At 38.5% G+C, this 18,902-nt stretch overlaps 1 non-coding gene across 1 annotated transcript; it reads right to left on the bottom strand.

Moving 5' to 3' along the window:
• Positions 1-16,687: 16,687 nt before the first annotated feature.
• Positions 16,688-16,794, bottom strand: LOC127747856 (small nucleolar RNA R71). The gene has a single exon (XR_008009803.1). It is a non-coding gene; the product is annotated as a small nucleolar RNA R71 (small nucleolar RNA).
• Between the last annotated feature and the right edge of the window lie 2,108 nt (positions 16,795-18,902).

An 18,902-nucleotide genomic window follows, 5' to 3' on the forward strand; every position in this document is an offset into this window, starting at 1 on the left:
ACTCCAGACAGCAGCGTGTACTTGGCGTTCAATGCCAAGTTACGTCGTCATTCTTCGAATAAAGCATGGACTATTATATATTGCTGGAAAGCCCTGGATGTCTACTTTCCAACGCCGTTGAGAGCGCGCCAATTGGAGTTCTGTAGCTCCAGAAAATCCATTTTGAGTGCAGGGAGGTCAGATTCCAACAGCATCAGCAGTCCTTTTGTCAGCCTTCTTCAGAGTTTTGCTCAAATCCTTCAATTTCAGCCAGAAATTACCTGAAATCACAGAAAAACACACAAACTCATAGTAAAGTCTAGAAATGTGAATTTAACATAAAAACTAATGAAAACATCCCTAAAAGTAGCTTAAACTTACTAAAAACTATATAAAAACAATGCCAAAAAGCGTATAAATTATCCGCTCATCAGACGCGCAAGCGTGGGCTGAGCGGTAGCGTGGAAAATGGCATGTTTGAAGACCCACGCATATGTGTAGGTGACTCAATTGAAGAATGCTGTGCTCACTAAGTGAACGCTGAAAAGGGACGCGCACGCGTTAATGTGCCAGATTGCCAAGGCACGCGCAAGCGTGAGAGACGCGTACGCGTGGAAGGCCAAAAACGCAAAATGAACGCGCACGCGCAGAGGACGCGTACGCGTGGGTATAAAAGCACTCCGCTCACTTGATGAACGCTACGCTCTCCTGGAAGTGAATTTCTGCTTAAGTAAATCCAATTGGACACACCAAAGCAAGCAGAGCCCATTGACATCACTCAAAGGCACAAGAAACAATTAAAATAGGAATTTCATTTGAGTTGTAATTTGTTTTCAATTTTAATTTCATTTGTAATTTAGGAATGCCTATAAAAAGGCTTTAGTTCATAGTAACACACACAGACGCACAGTAGGAGTAAGAGTAGAATAGAAAGCTCAGGCTGGAGGATTAGAGACTCCAGATCTCTCTTGGAGGATTAGAAACTCCATAGAGCTTAGCATAGTTGATACACTTTTATGTTTCTGCATTATACATTTCAGTGTTCAATTTAGCTTATAAAATTTCAGTTTCTGATAATTCTCTTCTGCAAATTTACTTTCTGCAATTTTACATTTGAGTTTGTTGTGATCTGAATTTACTTTTCATGTAATTTAAGTCTTCTGCAATTGTTATGAGTTCTGATTTACTGTCTTCTTTAATTTCCCAGCACCCAATTTCCTTTACGTTTGATGCAATTTACTTTTCTTACTCTTTAAGTTTCTGCAAATCTACATTCTGCATTTTACATTCTCTGTAATTTACTTTCTGTCGCTTCATTTTCACCCGATTCCCAACTGTTAGCTTGACTAAACTAATCACCTCACTAAAGTTGCTGATCCATCAATCCATGTGGGATCGACCTCACTCTTGTGAGTTATTACTACTTGATGCGACCCGATATACTTGCCGGTGAGTTAGTGTGGAATCGATTGTCACCCATCATGTTTTTGGCTCCGTTGCCGGAGATTGATATAGATCGGCAATGATTAAGTCGGTGAGAAGTCTAGATTAAGCATTTTCTTTGTTTTTGTTCTTTTAATTTTTTTTGTTTAAGGCTGATATCAAGGTGTTTGAGTTATTGCCTCACAAAAAAATTTTCACTTGTGACATGAATTTCAATTTTCATTGGTGATGTGTTTCACAAAATTCAAATGGAGTTCAACTCATCTTTTGATCAAACAAATTTCATGGGATATTACCCACCATCACCAATTGACTATTCTAATGGTGGCTAGGAATATCATTAAGAAATCACAGATTCTGAGCACTCCAATTAATAGAGATATTCTTCAGAGCCACAAGATGAGCAAGAGAATCATATGGGATATTGCCCACCACCACAAATTGATTCAAGTCATTATTCTAATGGTGGATGGGAATATCACCAAAAGTCAGCAGATTATGAGCAATCCAACCAGTGGGGACATGCTAATCAAGACAATTCCATGGAATACTGCCCAACACCACAAAATGATTTATGTCATTATGCTAATGGTGGATGGGAGTATCAACAAGGAATGAAAGAGTATGAACACCTCCTAGAGCCACAAGATGATTCATACTGCTATAACAACTACTCAGATTATGACTAGGAGGGTCAAAATCAAAGAGATCTTGATGATCCATACTTTGTTCATCAAGAGGCACATCATCATTGGAGTGTGCTTTCAATAAATTCATGCAAGATTGCTCCCTAATGCCACAAAATGATCCATACTGTGATGAATTCAACAATGATTCAAGTTGTGGTTGGGAGGACCAAAATCAGAGAGCATTTGACAATTCATACTCCACTTATCAAAAGCCATCATCACTTGAGCAAACCTTTAATTCATTTATGGAAAGTTGTCAAAACTCACTTCCCAGTTTTTCATCTGAAAATTCTTCATCACTTAACTATCCCTCGACACAAAATCTCTTCCAAAATTCACAATCCAAACAAACTTCCATGAACCAAAGCCTCTCAAAGCTTGAGACCATGCTTGAAAGATATGAGGGGGAGGCACAGATATCCTGGAACAAACAAGAGAACTCCTTCAAAAATATGGAAGTTCTACTAAACCAAATGTTAAGTACAAGAGAGGAGGTGGAAGAGCGAAATGAAGAGGCTCTTGAACTAACTAAAACCCCACCTCCTAATTTCTCATGTCAGAATTTTCCATCACTTGAATATACATCAACACAAACTCCTTCTATATCCCTCAAAACAACTTCACCATAACACATCCATGTCCATAAAATCACTCTTAGCCTTCGTCTCTTGAGCTAGCATTTGAACAAGACCTGAAAACATTCATAGAATCTTGGAAAGAACAAGAAGCCCTCGACAAGAAGATGGATGGACATTTAGAGCAGACAAGGAGAAACGAAGATTTGCTAAGCAAGGAAGATGAAGATCAATTGGTGGATGTGAAGGAGGAAGTAGAAGAACATGATGAAGAGGCCCCTGCACCAAGTGAAACTTGAATGGAGAAGGAGGTTGTGGAAGTATCTGAACTTGTGAATCAATATTCACAAAGGCTAATTGAGGTGATAAAGGACCATGAAGACTCACTCCCAAGGGATTTAATGAAAAATCATGCAGAAGAAAGGGAGGAAGCCAATCAAGGGAGTTCACACTCAATTGAAGCAGAGAGCTACATAAATGAAGGGCTCATTGAACCACCAATACAAGAAGCTCTTGATGAAGAGAACACTCCAACAATAACACAACCACCAAGTCTTGATATCCAAGAAGTGAAGGCAACCAACAACAACACCGAGAAGAAGATTGTGACCAAGCTGCCATTGAACATATTGATAAACTCTATTTTTAGGGTTTATCTTGTATTGAATTTAGAGTATTTTGATGACCTTTTCTCGCATTTAACCTATAAATTAGCATGGTTTTGTTATCTCTCCTGTATTTGTGCTTAAGTGTAAAAACATGCTTTTTAAGCCTTATTTTGATGAATTCTAATTCCTCCTTGATTCCATAAGATGCCTTGATGTGTTTGCTAGTAATTTCAGGATTGAAATAGGCTAGGCATGGATCAAAGGAGCAAGGAAGAAAGCATACAAGTGGAGAGAAGCATAAAAAGCCAAAGAAGTGAAATCAGCCAAGTACGCGCACGCGCACAAGGCGCTCGCGCGCACATTGCGGAATTAGCCGAGGACGCGCACGCGTACCGTGCACGCATGCGTCGCAGTCCACACGTGATCTCATTAAAGCAACACGTGCTTGGCAATTTTGGATGGTTTCTGCAACCAACTTTGGCACCAACTCCATATAAGATCCAAGGATTGAAGGGGAATCAAGTTGTTAGTTACCATTAGTTTAGCTTAGTTTAATTTAGAGTTAGTTCTAGAGAGAGAAGCTCTCACTTCTCTCTAGAATTAGGATTAGGTTTAGGTTAATCTCTCCTCTTAGATCTAGGTTTAATTCATGCTTTAATTCACTTCTCCTTTATCAATTCGTACTCTCCTCCTCTTCCTCTTTCTTGTTATGTTCTTTAATAATTGTAATTCTTCACTTTGTTTTGGATAGATTGTTGTTCCTTTGTTTTCTTTCAATAATGCAATTTGAGGTAATTCATAATAATTGTGATTTCCTTGATTGTTGTTGTTAATTCTTTGCATTCAATTGTAGTTAGAATTCATTCTTGTTGTGATTTACTATACTTTCCTTTTGTGCCTTCCAAGTGTTTGATTAAATGCTTGGGAGAATGTTAGAATAGAATTCTATGTTATTGGCTTGAAAAGGTAACTTAGGATTTCTTGAATTACTAGTGTCCAAGCGATTGATAGTTGATAGCCATTGACTTTAGCCTTCATTAAAGCTAGGATTTATGGACTAGGATTGATATAACTCACTTGACTTTCCTTTACTATTTGATTAAAGGATGACTAAGTGGGATTAATCCTTGCAACTACCATACTTGTGGCTAGTGATGATGATGAAAAACCTTGACAACCAAACCTTGCCAAGACCATTTTGTTAATAAAATTTCATTACCATTTACTATTCATATTTCTCATCTAAAACCCCAAAATAAACAAGTCCATAACCAATAACGAGAACACTACCCTGCAAGTCCTTTGAGAGACGACCCGAGGTTTAAATACTTCGGTTTATAGATTTTAGGGGTTTGTACTTGTGACAAACAAATTTTTGTATGAAAGGATTATTGTTGGTTTAGAGACTATACTTTACAACGAGATTTAATTAGTGAAATTCTAAACCGTCAAAAATCCAATCATCACATATCAAGAAAGCAAAAAGGTTCAACTACAAGCAATCCTACCCCTAATCCAGCAAGCAAGCTCAATCAAGCCATTTACCAAAGGAAGCTTGTTGGGAAGAGGTCAAGAAAGGGGGCACTGACTGGCTCCTCTTTACCATTGAGGTCATTTCTCTTAACAAACTGGAAGAAGAGGAAGAAATTCATCAGCTACAGGTCAGTAGTTTTTCCTTTCTTAGTTATTTGAATAAAGAAGTTAAGTAAATTTCTCTGTATTACAAAGAGCTAAGTTTGGTGTTGCACACCAAAATAATTAAGGGGTGAATGTTGGATGATAAGTTTGGTGTCCCACCAAAAATTTTATTAAGAACACATTGCACCCTCAGCATGACTAGTATCGGCTCCAAACAATCAGAGAAACTACTTAACAATTGTCATGTTTCTAGTTTTTAGTTTGTTTTCTAGTTTATAGTTTATTTTCTAGTTCGTAGTTTGTTTTCTGGTTCATAGTTTATTTTCTTATTAAAAGAAATTGATATTTCATGCATGTATTTATTCTGCTACATATAGAAGTAGGCAAGGAACTAAGTTTGGTGTTCCCGCACTAACTTAGGCTCAGAGAATCACAAGCATACATGCATGCTAACTGTTTCTCAAGTGCTTGGGGAACAAGCAACTTTCAATATCTCTTGTAGGAAGTCATTCAATCTCTTGGAGGAAAAGATACATCATCATGGACAAAGGGAGGACATAGAACCCAACAATGATGATGATACAGAGGAAACAAATGGACTCCAAGAGGTTGTATTGTTCTCTGACTGATTTTAGCTCAAAATATGCTAATTGAAAGTGCAAATGTCCCCTGTTGATTAGTGTCCTATTAGATTTATTTACTGTCTGTTTGTTTTCATGCTGTTATGGCTTGCTAGTCTAAGTGCTTGATTCACTTTCATCTTACTTGAGTTATATGCTTTGTTCCTCATGCTTGAATAAATGAAAAATAACTGTGAAATAGAGAAAGAGTAAAAGTCTGGTATGATATGAGATAGAATAAGATTATGTGGTGGTATGTGCTGGTTCATTAGTTGATTCATGAATAAGGCTGAATATTGGCATGACTATGTGATATGAACTTGAGTTGCATTTCATGATGACTTGACAAATGAAAAAGGTCCAAAATAAAAGAAAGAAAATGAAACTAGAAAAAGAAATAAACAAGGCTGGGCACCAATGGCTTGAGATTTGGATATATGCCTGTGATGTTCTTGTACAAAGATAAGCTTGGATAACTAGGTTCTAAGGGGTGCTTCATCACCCGACAACTTGGGTTAACTAACCCGGGATTGCCAGCCGAAAGTCCACCATCAAGAGCTACTTTGAGACAAAGCATTTAGTAACCCAAAGAGGTGCTGGGCATCAATTTCCAAAGAACAAACAGAGATGAACAAAACAAGTTAAATGCCTGTGATGTGTGTGTGCTAAGGAGAAGCTTAAGCAAGTAAGCCCATAGGGGTGTTTCAACACCTTGCATATTGAACAAACTGGGGCGGGAATGCTGGCTGAAAGCTTACTCTAAAAAGCTGCCTTCCACTTAGCATTAAGCCTCAGCAAGAAATAAATCCCAGCAAAGAAAGAGAACAAGAAGAAAAAAACTAAGGACCAAGCAATAAATAGTCTCATTTTTTGTGTAATTCAAGTAAGGATCCAAAGGGATGTTGATGTCTCAGCCACAGAATAAAAATCTCTAAGATACCATACATGAAAACCCCATTAACCAATATTGAATATTTTCCAAATAAGGACTATCCTCTTCTCTGTCTTCATTCATTTTTGTTCTATCTTACTCCTTGCTTGGGGACAAGCAAGATTTAAGTTTGGTGTTGTGATGAGAAGTCCTATTAGGCTAGTTTCACAAGCCTTTTTCATTAGTTTTTACTTGGTTTTCATGCATTTTAGGCAATAAGTAAGTGTTTGAGTGAGAATTTCATGCTTGTCTTGATTCAATCAAACATTGGTAATTTTATGCATTTTTATTATATTTCTTGCAAGATTTAGTTGAAAATATGAATGATGCAAGATTCGATGATCATGCCAAGGCTTTGATGTACTTGTTTGGTTGATGACAGGTGAAAAGATAAAGGAAAAGGAGCAGAAAGCACAAAATAAGCTCAAAGGAAGAATTCTGGACACATCTTTTTGAGTTGAGCACGCTTTGGAGCTTTAGGTCACGCTATTAAAAGCGTGGCCCATGATTTGAACAAGGAGAGCACTCTTGGCGCGAAAATGATACGACGTGCACGCGTACAAGAAGCTTACGTGTCAGGGATAAATTTTTGAAGACCCACGCGTACGCGTGCATGACGCGTACGCGTCGGAGTGGTTGGCGCTTATTTGCAAAGAAAGCGCTACGTTGCATGAATGAGCGTTTTCGAGCAAAATCTAAATTGGGAATGGAAGTTCAGCCATCGACACGTACGCGTGCATGACGTGTACGCGTGGGTGGGACTTACCTGAAGAAGGATACGCAAGCGTGGGCTGAGCAGCAGCGTGGAAATGGCATGTTTGAAGACCCTACACGTACGCGTAGCTGACGCGTATGCGTGGGGAGCGCTCAATTGAAGAACGTTGCGCTCACTAAGTGAACGCAGAAAAGGGACGCACACGCGTACATGACGCGCACGCGTCAATGTGCCAGATTGCCAAAGCACGCGCAAGCGTGAGAGACACGTACACGTGGAAGGCCAAAAACACAAAAAGGATGCGCACGCGCAGAGGAGATGTACGTGTGGGTATAAAAGTGCTCCACTCACTTGATGAACGCTACACTCTCCTGAAAGTGAATTTCTGCTTAAGTAAATCCGATTCCAAGCACATTGACACACCAAAGCATGCAGAGCCCATTGACATCACTCAAAGGCACAAGAAACAGTTAGAATAGGAATTTTATTTTAGTTGTAATTTGTTTTCAATTTCAATTTCATTTGTAATTTAGGAATGCCTATAAAAAGGCTTTAGTTCACAGTAACACACACAGACGCATAGTAGGAGTAGGAGTAGAATAGAAAGCTCAGACTGAAGGATTAGAGACTCCAGATCTCTCTTGGAGGATTAGAGACTCCAGAGAGCTTAGCATAGTTGATACACTTTTATGTTTCTGCACTATTACATTTCAGTGTTCAATTTGGCTTATAAAATTTCAGTTTTTAATAATTCTCTTCTGCAAATTTACTTTCTGCAATTTTACATTTGAGTTTGCTGTGTTCTGAATTTACTTTTCATGCATTTTAAGTCTTCTGTAATCGTTATGAGTTCTGATTTACTGTCTTCTTTAATTTTCCAGCACCCAATTCCCTTTACATTTGATGCAATTTACTTTTCTTACTCTTGAAGTTTCAGTAAATCTACATTCTGCCTTTTACATTCTCTGCAATTTACTTTCTGTCGCTTCATTTTCACCCAATTCTTAACTGTTAGCTTGACTAAACTAATCACCTCACTAAAGTTGCTTGATCTATCAATCCCTGTGGGATCGACCTCACTCTTGTGAGTTATTACTACTTGATGCGACCCGGTATACTTGCCGGTGAGTTTGTATTGAATCGATTTTCACCCATCACATACTATAAGCATTTATGGCATAAAGCATAAGAATGGAGACTTAAAAGTCTGAAATTTGGCTTGAGAACTCAAAATCATCCTTGGGGTGAAAACGGGGTCACGCGTACGCGTAGTCCACGCGCACGCGTGGAAAACCAAAAAGTCATAGTGACACATATGCGTCACCCACGCGCACGCGTGGGTGGGAGAAGCCAAGTGACGCCTACGCGTTGGCCACGCGTACGTGTGGGTACGGTTTGTGTCCCACGCATAAAACCAGCGCAGTTCTCGCACAACTCTCGGGAAATTTGGCTGGGCAATTGAACTAGCCCATCGACGCATACGCGTCGGCCAGGCGCACGCGTGAGGGTGTGAAAATTTGAAAGTGACGCGTGCGCGTCGGCCACACATACGCGTGGGAGTAGGATCTGCCAAAAATTTTACTAAGTTAAAAAGCTGCAGAATTTCATTTTTAAACCTCAAACTCCCACCACACATAACTCATCCTACAAAATTTTTTTTTCCAACCATTTTTGAATCGATGAAAAGATCGTTGATCAAACTTTCATAAAAATCTAATTTTGAAGAATTCCAAACTCCGTAGACCGAGTTACGGACTGCCAAAGTTGGTCAAAAATCAGTTTTTACCCAAAAATAGAAATCACCAATTTTTCCAATGTTCACAAGCCAAATTCAGTTCCAATCATCCAAATGACCACAACCCAACCGCATTCACGTAATTACACTCAACCAAAACCAAACCTGCTTCAGCTACACAATTTCACCCAAAACTACCAAATTCCACACTTCAACACCTCAAACCTTATTATTCATAACAAACCCAATTATTCACACATTCAATATCTAAAATCCATCCAATCACTTATATCATCACACAATGCACACATCAACTTACCTTCCTTACCTCTTTCTGGTCTCCGCCCCCAAATTCACAGCCTTCGGCCCAAATTCACAATTTAAATGTATATTCCACAAATCAATACTCATTATCCAATTCATCAAATTCTCAACACACCAAACATACAAAGCCACACAATTCTCAACTCAATCATTAATTCATATTACATATCAACTATGCATATTAGCACCAACCATTTACACAATCCAAACTTAATCCTAAGGGCATCTAGCCTAGGAATTCTCAATACACCACACGGTACTTAAATGAAACTTAAACTGTACCTCTTGTAGCCAAAATAATTGAGCTTTTTCTTGGAAATTTTCACCAATCCTTAGCTCCAAACTTCACCAATGCTCCTCGAGCAACACCAACCTCCCAATTGTGCACCAAAATCACCAATTACACTAACATAACCAATTTTCACATATATACATTAACCTATGGTTCATGAAATTGATAAATCACAAGGGTTGGATGGTTTCTTACCTTAACCCGTGAAATTTTGTGATGAATATCACCAATGGCTCATACTAGAGCACTCCTAAACAACCAAAACAAAAGATTTCCTCAAAATCCAAACCAAATTTGAATTTAAAGAAAAAATAAAAAACTGGGTAGAGAACAGTATATTACTCACCACAAAACTTAGAAAGACTTGTAGTGGATGAGAATAGTGATGCGTGGCCGCAAACGGCTCGTCAATCAGAGTTCCGAAGAGAAAGTTATAGTGATTTAAAGTTTGATAGAGATAGGATTTTCTCTCTTCTTACTCCCTTCTCTATTTCAGCGCCCGAAGCCCCTTTCATTAGGGTAAATAAGCTAAAATGCTCATAACTAATGTTTATATATGTTGGGACTTCGACCCACTTGGGCCCGATTCACTTATTTTTTTCCGTTGCCCAAATTTTGGGCAAAAAACTTTAAGATTAGCGCTCTAAATTGCACTTTAAATATTTCTACCTTCCCTAATTAAAATTCCTAATTTTTTAAACTCATTTACTTTTAATCAATTTTCTCAACTGTAGTACTAGACAGATCTCAGCTGGTACTGCCGGTCAAAATTCCAGTGAGCATTTTTACGCAGAAAACTATGTTTTCCGACTCCGAAAAATTCACTCAATCCAATTATCAAATTTTGATTGCAAAATTTTCTAACCATATTCGCTCCTATTTAATTTATTATTTAATTAATTACGGTTTGACCGGGTTATACATTCTACCCCCAACAGAAGTCTTCACCTTCAAAAATTTTATCCGTCAGCACGAGTACGTGAGCGTAGTCTACCTTTATATCCAACGCATGGTAGTTCCAAGGTCTTTTTACTCTGCGCGCTTCAGCTGCCGCACTCTGATTCCTCTATCTCTGAGGGTCTCAATCAATCGTCCAAAGCCGACCAACAGCCTCGTTCGTTACTTTCGTCATCTCAATAACTCACATCTTGTTAAATCTCAAACCATGTCATCAATAATATTACCATCATCCTTAATTATAGTCATCATCCCACATCACTATGATCAACCAAAAATCATCACCATGCCTTAATCATACTTTATCCTTATCCTCTCTCTCTGCCAAACTAATTACCACTAATCACAGCTCAACTCCAAGCATAACCTTCAGACTTACTTTCTTATTCCTAAACCCTCGAGTTTATATATAAATTTCTGTCTTAAAGTCTTTGACTAATTAATCAAAACTCTCTTCGTTTTTAGAAGTCAAATGAGTTTGAAATAACAAGTTAACAAAATCATAAGAATTCAATTTTCTTTAATAATTTATAAAAGCATTCGAAACACATCTCTTTTGTTAAAGTTACTTAAATCAAAAATCATTTTCAAAACCATAACCAACACTTTTTCAAATTCTTGGAAAAATTTTGACAGCATCTCCCCAAAAAACTGGAGTTTGCCACCCGTCACGGGTTCCCTCAAATCAATCTCAGTACTACATCAGCATTTCAATTTAATGGTTTTCACACTTGTCTTTCAAAACCAATCATTATAGTACTCATCTCTCAAACATGACAACTTGTACTCACTCATCATTTAAATCCAATTAAGCATCAATGATCATTTCTTCATCCGTTTCAGAACCATCAAAGCTCAAAACCGCAATCAATTCCCATTATTTGGGGATCATTACTTGCAGTAACCCACTAAACCCTTCGAGTATTCAAACTTAAGATATTATAGTAAACTTGTACAACTCCTATTCGTAATTATCTTGTGTTACTGCTTCCGCAGTTTCCACTGCATTACTCTGATCTCTCGTCTAGTACTAGTTCTATCACTTATTTCCTCAAGTACTAAACCACAACTTAGCATGACTGGTATTCACTAGATTTCTATCTATGATAGCCAAAACCAAATACTAACTTAATCATACTTTTAACACATTGTTATCGATCTTTCACTTACCTATTCTCAAACCGTCAGATCTAGCAAAATTTCCCGTCGTCGTAGTGAACACACGACCTTGTTGTTGGCCCTTGGCAGTATTCCGGTTGACCTTCTCAGGACAGTTCCAGGACATGTGTCCAGCTCCTCTACAGCTATAGTAAAGTCCCAATCCAGCTCGACATGGAGTTCCCGAATGATAGCTTTCACATCACCTATAAGTCAATTTATTCTGAGGTTGCTTTCTATACCTCCTTCCTTGGTGATTGTTGTTGTTGTTCCTTCGGGAATTGTCTTGAAAAATCTCTCGTATAGGGATTTGGTCTCGTCTTCACTCGCCCCTGAAATGATGAACAACTAAAGGTTGAATCTGCTCTATTCCCTTCCCTCACAGTTCACTGTCACTGGGTTTCGAACAATAACTCCGTACAGTTCACAACACTTCTGATCCCTTAGATTTAATCCAACTCACCTCTGCTATGTCACTCTTATTCTTAACTTTCAAGAGCCTAGATACTCCTCTAAGTTAACTAAATATCACTCCGTCTCAGAGACTAATGGTCCTCGACTAATCGTCGACTTGGACTTTATAATTATCAACACTTGTCATGCATCACGAACGAATATTACATATTAATGATATGCAGAGAAGTCAAACATTCAACTGCTAGTTTACAATTACCTCGGGTATGAGAATCGAATTCAGTTGCATCCCGACCTTCTCTGTAGGGACAATTCCAAGACATATGCCCTGATCTCCCACACTTGTAGCATACACCTAACCCCAATCGACACGACCTATTTAGGTGATGACTTCCACATCTCTGACAGCCACCTTTTTCACACACTCTTTAGCAACTTTGCTGTTATTCCTACTTAAGTATAATGCCATGGCCTTACATACTAAGCATCTGATGAATCCCATTCATCATAACTACATCCACATTCCGATCAATATCAAACTCAGCCAAGTCCAAACCCAATTCATACTCTACCTACCTCAACACTTAACAATTTGCCATCTACCCAATGTTATTCTAATTCACATCCTAATCATTCAAGGCCCATAATATAAGTTTTCTGATAATTAGTCATTTCTCAATTCCTGCACAGGTGTTCAATTTCACAAACTTTCATCTCCATTTAAATCCAACTATTCCAATGTCAATTACAATCCCCTTCTGCTCTAAATCATCAGATTCCAATCAACTCAAACCTAATTAAACAAATCATTCAGGCAACTATCCACCTCCAGTGTTCCACTCATTAATCCAAAATCAACACACCATTCTCATTTATACCACTGCCAAGATTCCTATCACGGCATTTTCTCACCGGTTCGTTCTTGGGAATTCCTCTTTCTGATTACTTCATTCATGTCCATGAGACACCCTTCAGGTCTTGTCCACACTAGACAAGTGATATCAAGGTGATCAGAATCAATATCTCAAGTTAAGTACTTCAAATTACCAAAGGTACACTCATGGGCTTCATGCTAAATGTATCGGTTAGATATCCTAACTAGCACAGGCATAGACTCAGAGTATGCATTTAAGCATAAGCAGTTCCATCCCTCAGGCTCACAAGGACGAACTGCTCTGATACCATAACGTAACACCCTAATATTCAAATCCTTATGCTTGAGTCATAAGTCAGTGATATTACGGTGGTACGACTCTCAAGGTGGATTTTTTATGCATAATTATAAGTATAATTGAAAGGAATATTAATTGAAAAGCCCGAAAGGAGTGAAAATAAAAATCACAAAATCGTATCACTCACATTTCAACAACTTAAAGATAAAGTATGAAGTCGATAGCGCTATACAGATAAAGGCATAAAGGAGATTAAGAGAAAGACATATATATAGATATATAACATAAGTAGATAGCCACTAGTCGTGACCCGCGAAGTTCAGGCCGGTTAGGGTACAGTATAACAGTAGTTGGCAACAGTATCTCCTAATCTCTCCCAAAGAAGCATAAGAGCCTCTATAGGCAAGTTCAAAAGAGTCCAATACATTATATAATTTTTTCAAAATAAAGGTGGAGAGATTCTAAGCAAGTTATAAAGTAGAGAATATAAAGATCTTTGCCATCTCTCAGATGAACCACAGCTCACTTCTGAGCACCTAGACCTGTATTTGAAAAACAAGAGATATATACGGAATGAGAACGGCTGACCCATGGGTTCCCAGTATGGTAAAAGTTATAAATAAATACAATGCATTGTAATAAAAACTCACTAAGCATCCTGAACTTCCTTTCACCAAACATTCACCCTATGTTCTCGCTAATCCATAAATAGGCAACTGTCATAAGGGAATACTAAATCTAATTCATCTTCCTCATGCTTCCCAACTTTCTAACTCTCCAACGAATTAGAATCAGAATCATAAACAAAACCATCACCAGTTATTCTGCCTCAGTAATTCTATATCAATACATCAAATCCTTACTTGGAGCAAGTGAATTCACTTCACTGCGTCTACCCAGTGATGCCAGGGCATCTAGGCCAGTTCACTGACCTTTTCTTTATTGTTTTAGGGTAGTTTCATGCAATTTCTTAGTGAATAAGGCAAGTTTTGGATGAAAATACACTCACACCTTGATTTAAGCAACTATTGTGAACTTTGCATGATTTCATGAGAATTTTGCCAGAATTGCATGATAAATTGATGATGCATAATCTCATGACTTTGGCTAGAGCTTTGATGCACTTTAATGGCTTGATTTCAGGACAAAGGAAGTAAGGAAGAACCACGTTAGTATTCACGTTAACCTAGTTAACGTGAGCACTAACGTGGAATGGCAAAAGGGGCTAAGGAATGCTAATGGGAAAAGTGATACCCAATAACGCTCGCGAAGGGGTATAAGCCAATGTTATTGGGAAAAGTGAGTCCTAATAATGTTGGCCAAAAAATTGAGAAGGCAACGTTAGTGGTCACGTTAAGACCACTAACGTTGGAGTTAACGTGGGTATACGAGGGTGGAACGTTAGTGGAAAAAGTGAATGCCACTAACGTTCTCAAACCCACAATGGCACTCAAACGTTAATCTCACTAAATACCCAAACGTAATTCATATTTCTCTGCAAGCCGGGCCCACTAAAGATGAGAACTGCTTCAACTGAAGATCCAGAGCCCACATCCAAGACTTGAAGAACTCACTAGAAGATCAAGAGGAGTAGTATATATAGGAGTAATTTTGAACTATAGAGAAGATTGGCACTTTTGGGAACTACTCTCTGCATATTTACTTTTCTATACTTTTAGCATGGATTCTTCTTTTCTGCCAATTTTCATTTGTAGAGCTATGAACAACTAAACCCCTTTCATTGGGTTAGGGAGCTCTGTTGTAATTTGATGGATCAATTATAGTTTTTATTCTTCTTCTTCTTTCTTTTCTCTTGATCTTACTAGAAAGCTTTCGATCTTAATTCAATTGGTTAGTTGTCTTGGAAAAGAAACTCTCCATAATTGGATCTCCTTTGAACCTTGGAAAAGGGATAAGGAGATCATGCTAGAAATGCTTTCTCATGTTGGACCAAATTGGGGTTTGGGCGGATATAGTGACATGTAATCCTCCCAACACTTTGATTTGGAAATACATGTAGTATAATCAGTGACCACACTTTATCTCTTCCCATGAGCAATTAAATCAAGGAATTGGGCAATTGTTCAAGCTTAGAGAGATTGGATTGCCAAGGAATTGGGATCTGATCACTTAAGATTGCCAAGGAGATCAATGAATGCATTGATTGAGGAAGAGATGAGAATGAACTTGATCCAGAGAATGCAACATCTCTTGAACCCAATGATTTCCCCATTTATGATCTTACCCATTCTCTTTATTTTCTGTCGTTTATTTTCATGCTCATTACCCCAAATTCCCATTTAAGATTCTGCACTTTAAATTCTGTTATTTACTTTCCAGTCATTTAAATTTCTGCAAGTTCCCAATCTAAATTCTATTTAGCTCAACTAGCATATTCTTCTAACAAAAGTTGCTTGACCAATCAATCCTTGTGGGATTCGACCTCACTCTATTGTGAGTTTTACTTAACGACAATTCGGTATACTTACCGAAGTGAAATTTGTTGAGAGACAAGTTTTCATGCATCAAGTTTATGGCGCCGTTGCCGGGGATTGATTTTGAATCAACAATGATTAAGTTTGAAGATCACTAGATTGAGCATTTTTCATTTTTTCTTTCTTCACTGTTTCGTTATTTGTTTATTTGATTCAGTCAATTTCCTTTAGTTTGTTTTAATTTCTTCCTCATCCCCTGCACCCTCTTTGTTTTTCGTTCTTTCTTTCTTTGTTGATTACAATTCTTCTCACTAACCCATTAACTGTTTGATAATTTGCATCACTCACACTAACAATTACTCTAACAAGAATAGTTTCTTCATTTCATCTCTTGTTGTGCAATTTGTCTGTTGTATGACAGGGAGAAGAGAAGGAGTCTCAACATCCTTTGATTCAGAATCTGAAAGGACCCTTTGGAGACTAAGAAGGGAAGCAAGAGGGAAAAGGATTATTGGTGCCGAGGAAGAGGAAGAGTACTTTGAACCCAATATGGAAGAGAATTTGGAGAACAATCATGAAGAAGAAGCTCACAACTATGCTAGAGAAGGCCATGCAAACCGTGCTGGGCAAGAAAGCAGAGTCCTAGGCTCCTATATCAATCCTAATCCAGGAAACTGTGGAAGTAGCATTCCAAAGCCTACCATACATGCCAACAATTTTGAACTAAAACCCCAGCTCATCACCCTTGTTCAAAAAAATTGTTCATTTGGAGAAAGTGCTCAAGAAGACCCCAATAAACATCTAACCATCTTCCTGAGAATTTGTGACACTGTGAAGTCTAATGGAGTCCATCCGGATGTTTATAGGCTGCTCTTGTTCCCTTTTTCACTCAGGGACAAGGCATCCAAATGGCTTTAATCATTCCCAAAGGAGAGCCTAACAAATTGGGAAGATGTGGTGAACAAATTTTTGGCAAGATTTTACCCTCCTCAAAGAATCAACAGGCTGAGAGCTGAGGTGCAAACTTTCATGCAACAAGATGGTGAGACTCTCTATGAAGCATGGGAGAGATTCAAAGACTTAACAAGAAGATGCCCACCAGATATGTTCAATGAATAGGCTCAACTTCACATTTTCTATAAAGGTCTTTCCTTTGAGTCAAAGAAGGCCGTAGATCACTCATCAGGAGGCTCTCTAAACAAGAAGAAAACCATTGAAGAAGCCATATATGTCATTGAAATAGTTGCTGAGAATGACGATTTCTATGCCTCCGAAAGAAGTAACACTAGAGGGGTAATGGAGCTAAACCACATGGATGCATTGTTAGCTCAAAACAAGATGATCACCAAGCAGCTAGCAGATCTTACCAAGAAGGTGGAGGAAAACCAAGTTACAGTAGCCATCACTTCATCACCAACTAAAGAAGGAGTGAATATAGGAGAAGAAGGTGATTGGGAGCAAGCCAACTATGTTGGAAACTCACCTAGACAAATTTATGATCCATACTCCAAAACCTACAACTCTAGATGGAGAAATCATCCCAACTTTGGATGGGAAAACCAACAAGACCAAGGGCAAGATCAGAGACGCCACAACCTCAATTCCAACAACAATGCAACTCATCAACACACCTCATAGAGATCCTACCAACATCCATCTAACCACCCTTCTCAACCACCTAATCTCAACCCATCATCAATAACCGAGGAGAGATTATCAAATATTGAGGCTCTACTCGAAATTCTATGCAAGGAAATTCAAGATAGTAAAGCTTTCTGGGAAGAAGTGCAATCCAACATGCAGAATCAAGATGCTGCCATCAAGAAACTGGAAACAAAGATTGAATTCTTATTCAAGCAAGCCCCTGGACACAACAATTGCAGCAATATTAACTCAATACCAAAGGAGGAATGTCAAGCCATCACCCTCAGAAGTGGGAAGGAATTGAAGGAGACCCACAAGAAACCGCCAGAGAAGAAATTGGATGAAGAAAACAAGGGACATGAGGAAGCTCAAACGTCAACCCCCAAGTCACATCAAGAAGGAGAAGCACTCAAACCATGCCTCTCAAAGGCTCCATACCCCCAGCAATTGCAACTAAAGAAGAGGGGAGAGGACAACCAATTCTCAAGATTCTTGGAAATCCTCAAGAAACTACAAATAAACATACCCTTTGTTGAAGCAATAGAGCAAATGCCACTCTATGCCAAGTTCTTGAAGGAATTGATGACCAAAAAGAGAAGCTGGAAGAACAATGAGACTGTAGTACTCACGGAAGAATGCAGCGCCATCATCCAACACAAATTGCTCCAGAAATTGAAGGATACTGGGAGTTTCCAAATCCCTTGTATCATTGGGAAAATCACTGTGGAAAAGGCTTTATGTGATCTAGGAGCCAGCATAAATCTAATGTTTCTAGCAATGATGAAAAAAATGAAGATTGAGGAAGCCAAACCAATAAGAATGGCCATGCAACTAGCAGACAGATCATTCAAATTTCCCCATGAGATAGTAGAAGATTTGTTAGTGAAGGTGGGAGACTTCATCTTTCCAGCAGATTTCGTGGTATTAGACATGGAGGAAGGAGCTAAGACTTCCATCATCCTGGGAAGACCATTTTTAACCACTGCTGGAGCCATTATTGATGTCCAAAAGGGTGAACTTGTCCTTAGATTACATGAGGAGAAAATGACATTCAATGTGTTTAAGGCCATGAGTTACCCACACAACTCATTGGGAGAATGTATGAGGTTGGACTCTGTAGAAGCTTTGGTACAAGAAACTCTTGAAGAAGAACTTGAAGCATCAACAGAAGAAGAATTAGCAGCAAGCGAAGAAGCTGCAGTCGCTGAAATACATGTTCAAGGCAGGCTAGAAGAAAAGGAGGAAAGAAAAGAAGTACCCAAACTGGAGCTTAAAGCACTACCAACCACTCTCAAGTATGCATACTTGGGAGAAAATAAAAGTTATCCAGTGATTATAAATTCAGCCCTCAGCCAAGAACAAGAGGAAGAGTTGCTTCAAGTCTTACAAAAGCATAAGGATGCCATTGGATGGATACTTGCGGATTTAAAATGAATCAGTTCAGCCATATGCATGCATAAGATACTCCTGGAAGAAGGTGCCAAACCTTCCATTCAGCCCCAAAGAAGGTTAAATCCAGCAATGAAGGAAGTAGTGCAGAAAGAAGTCATGAAGTTGTGGCAGGGAGGAGTAA

The sequence above is a fragment of the Arachis duranensis genome, chromosome 5, assembly GCF_000817695.3.
Source record: "Arachis duranensis cultivar V14167 chromosome 5, aradu.V14167.gnm2.J7QH, whole genome shotgun sequence".
NCBI classification, from domain to species: domain Eukaryota; kingdom Viridiplantae; phylum Streptophyta; class Magnoliopsida; order Fabales; family Fabaceae; genus Arachis; species Arachis duranensis.